The sequence below is a fragment of the Anomaloglossus baeobatrachus genome, chromosome 1, assembly GCF_048569485.1.
Source record: "Anomaloglossus baeobatrachus isolate aAnoBae1 chromosome 1, aAnoBae1.hap1, whole genome shotgun sequence".
NCBI lineage: Eukaryota > Metazoa > Chordata > Amphibia > Anura > Aromobatidae > Anomaloglossus > Anomaloglossus baeobatrachus.
In genome coordinates this window covers 780824134-780831633 of record NC_134353.1, presented here as the reverse complement: position 1 = coordinate 780831633, position 7500 = coordinate 780824134, and the positions used below count along the sequence as shown (strand labels likewise).

At 45.1% G+C, this 7500-nt stretch overlaps 1 protein-coding gene across 3 annotated transcripts in view; it reads left to right on the top strand.

Moving 5' to 3' along the window:
• Nucleotides 1-7500, top strand: part of CSNK1G3 (casein kinase 1 gamma 3) — a 199436-nt gene that overhangs the window by 111673 nt on the left and 80263 nt on the right. The window lies entirely within an intron of this gene.

Below are 7500 nucleotides of genomic sequence, written 5' to 3'. Positions count from 1 at the left end.
GTAAAACGGTAGGCCTGAAGTGCAAGGAACCACCGGGTCACTCGGCCATTCCGTTCCTTATTCAAGTGCATCCACTTGAGAGGGGCATGGTCAGTGATCAGCCGGAACTTCCTTCCTATCAAGTAATATTTAAGGGACTCTAGAGCCCACTTAATGGCTAAGCATTCTTTTTCCACTATGGCATAGTTGCGTTCATGCTTATTAAGTTTCCGACTAAGATAAAGGACCGGATGTTCCTCTCCGTCCTTCAGTTGTGACAATACAGCCCCTATACCGGCATCAGAAGCGTCCGTTTGGACCACGAACTCGCTGCGGAAGTCAGGAGTCATTAGCACAGGTTGAGAGCAAAGAGCTAGTTTTAAGTTATGGAAGGCTTCTTCGGCTGCCGTGGTCCATTTGATCATGACAGAGTCTTTCCCTTTGGTAAGGTCCGTCAGGGGAACAGCGGTAGCCGCGAAATTGGGAATGAACCGTCGGTAGTAGCCAGCTATTCCCAAAAACGCTCTCACCTGCTTCTTGTTGACTGGTTGCGGCCATTTCTGAATGGCTTGTATCTTGTCAATCTGGGGTTTAACAATTCCCCTCCCAATTACGTATCCCAAATACCGGGCTTCTTCCAGCCCGATATGACATTTCTTGGGGTTTGCTGTTAGACCCGCCTCCCGCAGGTCCTCAATCACAGCCTCTAGTTTCTGGAGGTGCGTCTCCCAGTCCAGGCTGTAAATGACTATGTCATCCAAATACGCAGAAGCATACTGCCTATGGGGCCTCAGGACTCGGTCCATCAACCTTTGAAAGGTTGCCGGTGCCCCGTGTAGTCCAAACGGCATATACACATACTGGTATAAACCTTCCGGTGTAGAAAACGCGGTTTTCTCTTTAGCGGCCTCTGTTAGCGGGATCTGCCAATAGCCCTTCGTTAAGTCTAGGGTCGTGATATACCGGGCTTTTCCAAGCCGATCTATTAATTCATCGACCCGTGGCATAGGGTATGCATCAAATTTGGAGACCGCATTTAATCTCCTGAAGTCATTGCAGAATCTAATGGAGCCGTCTGGTTTCGGTATTAACACAATCGGACTCGACCAGGCGCTATGCGATTCCTCGATTACACCTAACTCCAACATGGTCTTCACTTCTCGGGAGACAGCTTCCCGCCGAGCCTCCGGTATTCGGTAGGGCTTTACCTGAACTGTTACCCCAGGCTCTGTTATGATGTCATGTTTAATAGAGTGGTCTGCCCGGGCTTTTCCGAGAAAAACTCGTGATTGTTGATTACAAACTGCTTGACGTTGGTCTTTTGCCCGCTCCGACAGAGTCTCCGCCGTCCCGACATCCGGTATGGTCTGCTTGCAGACCGGAAGGGCCAGACCTGCTGACAGAGCCTGGACGGTCCTTCCAGGGTTTTATCAGATTCACGTGATAAATCTGTCAGGCTTCCTTTTACCAGCCTGGTACACCTTTGTAGTTTACCTCACCCACCCGTTCCTTAACTTTCAAAGGGGCCTTGCCACTTTGCCAGAAATTTGCTTTCTGCCGTGGGGACCAGGATCAACAACCCTATCTCGGGTGCAAAAGTACGGATCTTGGCCCCCCTATCATAAATCCTTTTCTGTGCTCCTTGAGCCTGTATCATATGCTCTTTAACGATGGGCATCACCGCCGCAATACGGTCCTGCATTTGGGTTACATGGTCTATTACGCTTTTGAACGGGGTGACCTGTCCCTCCCAGGTTTCTTTAGCGACATCTAACAGTCCACGGGGACGTCGGGCGTACAGAAGCTCGAAAGGAGAGAACCCGGTGGAAGACTGGGGCACCTCCCGGATGGCAAAAAGCAAATACGGAGTAAGTAGTCCCAGTTCTTCCCGTCCTTGTCTATCGCCTTACGGAGCATCTGTTTCAAAGTTTTGTTAAACCGTTCGACCAGTCCGTCCGTTTTGAGGGTGATACACGGAGGTGCGTAACTGTGCTATTTGTAACAGCCTGCAGAGTTCTTTCATTACTTTAGACATAAAGGGGGTTCCTTGGTCTGTGAGTATTTGTTTTGGGACACCAACCCGACTAAACACATGGACCAGCTCCTTGGCAATGGTCTTGGTGGCCGTGTTACGCAAAGGGATGGCCTCGGGGTAACGAGTGGCATAATCCAAGATGACAAGGATGTGCTGGTGTCCTCGTGCAGACTTGGGGAGGGGTCCAACTAAATCCATCCCAATTCTCTCAAATGGGATCTCGATGATAGGCAGAGGTACTAAGGGGCTACAGAAACGGGGCCTAGGCGCAGAGATTTGGCAGTCAGGACAAGACTCGCAATAGGTGCGAATATCGTGATGCATGCCGGGCCAAACAAAACAGTGTAATATCCTTTCGGTAGTTTTCTGGACCCCCAGGTGTCCCCCCATCATGTGTCCGTGTGCCAGGTCCAGCACTCTCCGCCTGTAGGCTCTCGGCACAACCAATCGTTGTACTGTGTCATCCCCCTTCTTCTCTATCTGATAGAGAAAGTCATTCTCCAGTGCCATGTAGGGGTAAGACAGCCTAGTACCTGCATCCACCTGCACCCCGTTTATCATTTTAACATTTTTTATAGCCTGAGAAAGGGTAGGATCTCTCATTTGCTCACTTTGGAAGTCATCTTTCTGGACTTCCAAATTCAGCCAAGAGGAAGGGGGGCAGCCACCCGTGTCCGCCTCTGCCCCGGGTTCATCGGAATCACCCGCCAGAACTGAAAAGGGGAACTGGGGGTTGTTTTCAGCGGATTCCTCCTCTGAACCCTCTTGTGGGGCATCCTCTAGTGGCTCCGGGCCCACACAAGGTGTGGGAGAAGGATCATCCGTGCGGCTACCCTGGGGTACTAATTGGTTCTCCCACAACTGCCAGAAGTGGGGAAAATCCCTGCCCAAAATGATATCATGCAATAGTGCTGGTACTAGTCCCACCTTATGATGCACAGACCCATAGGGCGTAGTAATGCAGGAGACCGTTGTGAGGTACGAGCAGGTGTCTCCATGCACACATGTCACAGAAAATTTATCTGACGGTCCCATCGGGACTGCCACCAGACTGGCCTTTACCAGAGTCACCACACTTCCCGAGTCTAATAGTGCAACAACAGTATTGCCATCAATGGACACTTCACACAGGTGTTTTTTCATATCGCCTTGACATGCAGCAACACACACTACCCGTGCAACCATAGCCCTGCGTTTTTCAAAGTCCGTGACATCACACTGCATCGGTTCTGCAGTTACTGGACAGTTTGCAGCAATGTGGCCCGCCTCCTGGCAGCGGAAACACCTCACGGGCCCCTTGCTAAGACCATAGTTTGGCACCTTAGCCCTCACAGGGCCAGCAGTCCTGTTTTCCTCCTCCACTGCCTTAGGATATTTTCCTCCTCCCCATGACCCTGGAACAGTCTTACCAGATCCTCGTCGAGAAGGGGAAGAGCGAGGATGTGTAGCATCGTCCATAAGTCCTTCTGCCAAGGAATAACGCTCCACTAGATCCACTAGCTGATCCGCTGTCGTGGGGTTTCCATGGCTTACCCACCTCTTCAGAGATGGCGGTAGAGCTCTTAGGTATTTATCAAGAACGATTCTTTGTACCATCTCTGGCGCCGTCAGAACCTCGGGCTGTAGCCATTTCTTGGTCAAGTGAATGAGGTCAAACATCTGTGACCGCGGTGGTTTATCGGGCTGATAAGTCCATTGATGAACTCTCTGTGCTCGCACGGCCGTCGTCACTCCCAGCCGGGCAAGGATCTCGGCTTTTAGTTTATCAAAGTCATGCGCTGCTTCAGGCTCAAGATCAAAGTAGGCTTTTTGTGCCTCACCTGCCAGAAACGGTGCAAGCAAGTCGGCCCATCGCTCCTTTGGCCACTTTTCCCGCTCCGCCGTCCGTTCAAACGTGGTCAGGTAAGCTTCCACATCGTCCTCTGTGGTTAATTTCTGCCAGCACCGACTCACATGAATCACCCTCTGGTCAGCCTCCGCATTACTCTCCGGTACGGTCGCCAGACGCTGCGCCACCTGCTGCAAAAGTTGGCGGTCTTTAACCGTCGATTCCACCAGTTCCTTCAACTGTGCCGACATCAAGAGATTTGCCTCTTGCTGCACAGCTGCGGATTGTACCAGCGCTTTCACCACGTCATCCATTATGATGCGCTGTAACGTGCTGCCCGCGTTCTCCACCACAATGTGATAACACGCTCCGGGATCGCCTTTGCTGGGTTCAAAGGGCACGTATTCACCTCAGGCAGACAGCCGAATTCAAGGTGTAACTGACGCTTGGTCAGGTTTATTGCAGTGAAGCATAAACAAAAAGAAAAAAAAACACCAACAAAATAAATCCTTGCCTGTCCGGCACTAACTATACACGGTGTTATCCTAACTACCAACTGGAGGGCTTCTCCCTTCCAGCTAAACCATACAAACATCAGGCACTGCTCCTCACAAGTGTCTCCTACACAGACAGGCTTACTGTGTTCCCAGATGGAGACCCTCCCCCAACTTCCCAGATTCCTTTTACCTCCGTCCTTCACCTCCCATTAATCCATTAGTAGCCAGGTGATCCTGGCCAGGCTAAGTCACATAGGACCGATACCGGGGTGAGATATACCTGCCCTCATCCACTAAACCCACATGAGTCTCACATATATATATATATATATATATATATATATATATATATATATATATATATATATATATATATATATATATATATATATATATATATATATATATATATATATATATATATATATATATATATATGTGTGTATGTGTGTATATATATATATATATATATATATATATATATATATATATATATATATATATATATATATATATATATATATATATATATATATATATATATATATATATATATATATATATATATATATATATATACATATATACATATATACATATATACATATACATATACATATACATATACATATACATATACATATACATATACATATACATATACATATACATATTATATATATATATATATACACATATATATTTTTTTTATTAAATATATATATATATTATATATATATATATATATATATATATATATATATATATATATATATACACACATACACACATACACACATACACACATATACACATACACATATACATATACACACACATATACACATACACATACACATATACATATATACATACACATACACATATACATATATACATATACACATATACACATATACATATATACATATACGTATACATATATACATATACATATATACATATACATATATACATATACATATTATATATATATACATATTATATATATATATACACATATATTTTTTTTTTATTAAATATATATATATATATTATATATATATATATTTAATAAAAAAAATATATATATATATTTAATAAAAAAATATATATAATATATATTTAATAAAAAAAATATATTTAATAAAAAATGTATATTTAATAAAAAAATATGTGTATGTGTGTGTGTATATATATATATATATGTATATATATATATGTGTATGTGTGTATATATATATATATATGTGTATATATATGTATATATATATATATATATATGTATATATATGTGTATATATATATATATATTATAATATTTTTATAAATTATGCATTCCCATAAATATTTAATTATGTAGCGTGTGATCCATAGAAACTTCATTAGTTATTTTATGATATAAAAGGACCCCTGTATGTGACGGTCAGCCATCGTCAGGTGGTAAGAGGGTGATGTTTTATTTCTCCAATAATGTAGCACAATTCTAAAACACTGTTCTACAAATGGACCAAGCACTAATTGGCTTCCATTGCTGATAACTCATTGTATGTGTATCAGAGGCCGCTTCCAGCTTGTCGTGTAGCGTTCCGCTTATATTGGATTGTGATTCTTCACTCTGTTATTAGGAAATATGTCATAGATAAATCCTTTTTTGTCCATACTCCATATGCTTAATCCTGCTTAATCTGGTATATTAAACTGTATTCATGAAAACATGGCTAAGCCTGTGCTGGTTTTGTGTGTCTGAACGGAGATGGAATCTGAACAATTTCAGCAAACTGATTTTTGCAGTACCCGTGCGAGTCCTGTGGCAATGTGCACTTATTCTGTCTCCAGAAATATTCTCCATATTAGTAACACTCCTTGTGGATCATTTCCTACTGCCTTTGTGCCTGTGTGATGGTGTGGAAACTGTTTATATGAGGATCCCATCCTCTTGTTTTGCATTATGTATTTTGTATGCGTTCTCTATAATAACTGGAGGGGGCACAACGTGAATAGTTTCAGCAATTTTCAAGATCTTTTCGTAGCGACTCCACAAGAACCTTTGTAAAAATGGACATAATGGTGCAAGGCTTATTACAAGACACTGCTCTGAGAGCTATGCCATGCATCGGTGGTGCGCACATCATATAATATTTAGAAGATTTGAGGATTTGATTTGGAAAAATGTTTCACTACTGACTTGCCTCTGGTTAATCAGCTAGGCACTTTCTAAAAGCCCCGGTACACTGTTAACTGATCCAGCGGTCAAATGTGTAGAAGGCTAGTTTCACACTTGCGTTGAACGGTATCCGTTGCATTGCGTTGTGTGACGGATGCGTTGCATATAATGGCACAATGGATGCAACGGATCGTACAAAACAACGGAAAGCTTTTTTTTTTTTTTTCTTTAGTTTTACTGGCAGCAGACTATTGTGAACGATCAGCTGATCACCCAGTGGCCGGGTGCTCAGCTGAGCCCTCACACATGCCGGCGGCCGGGCGCTCAGCTGAGCGCTCACACATGGCGGCCGGGCGCTCAGCTGAGCGCTCACACATGCCGGCGGCCGGGCGCTCAGCTGAGCGCTCACACATGCCGGCGGCCGGGCGCTCAGCTGAGCGCTCACACATGCCGGCGGCCGGGCGGTCAGCTGAGCGCTCACACATACCGGCGGCCGGGCGTTCAGCTGAGCGCTCACACATGCCGGCGGCCGGGCGCTCAGCTGAGCGCTCACACATGCCGGCGGCCGGGCGCTCAGCTGAGCGCTCACACATGCCGGCGGCCGGGCGCTCAGCTGAGCGCTCACACATGCCGGCGGCTGGGCGCTCAGCTGAGCGCTCTCACATGCCGGCGGCCGGGCATTCACCTGAGCGCTCACACATGCCGGCGGCCGGGCGTTCAGCTGAGCGCTCACACATGCCGGCGGCCGGACTGGAGCCGGACTTGTAACCTTGAGTGTTATTTTTTAGCAAATTTGGTTCTCAGTTCTCCCCTCCTCCCCATGCTTAGGCTGCTTTCAAACCTCCGGTTTTAGCAGAGTTGGCCAATCCGGCTCTAAAACCTATGCAACGGATGCGGCGACAATACCGCATCCTTTGCATACGTTTTTTACATGTGGCCCGTCCGGTTTTTGCTGCTTGCGGCAGGCTGAGCATGCGCAGTGGAAAAAAACGCA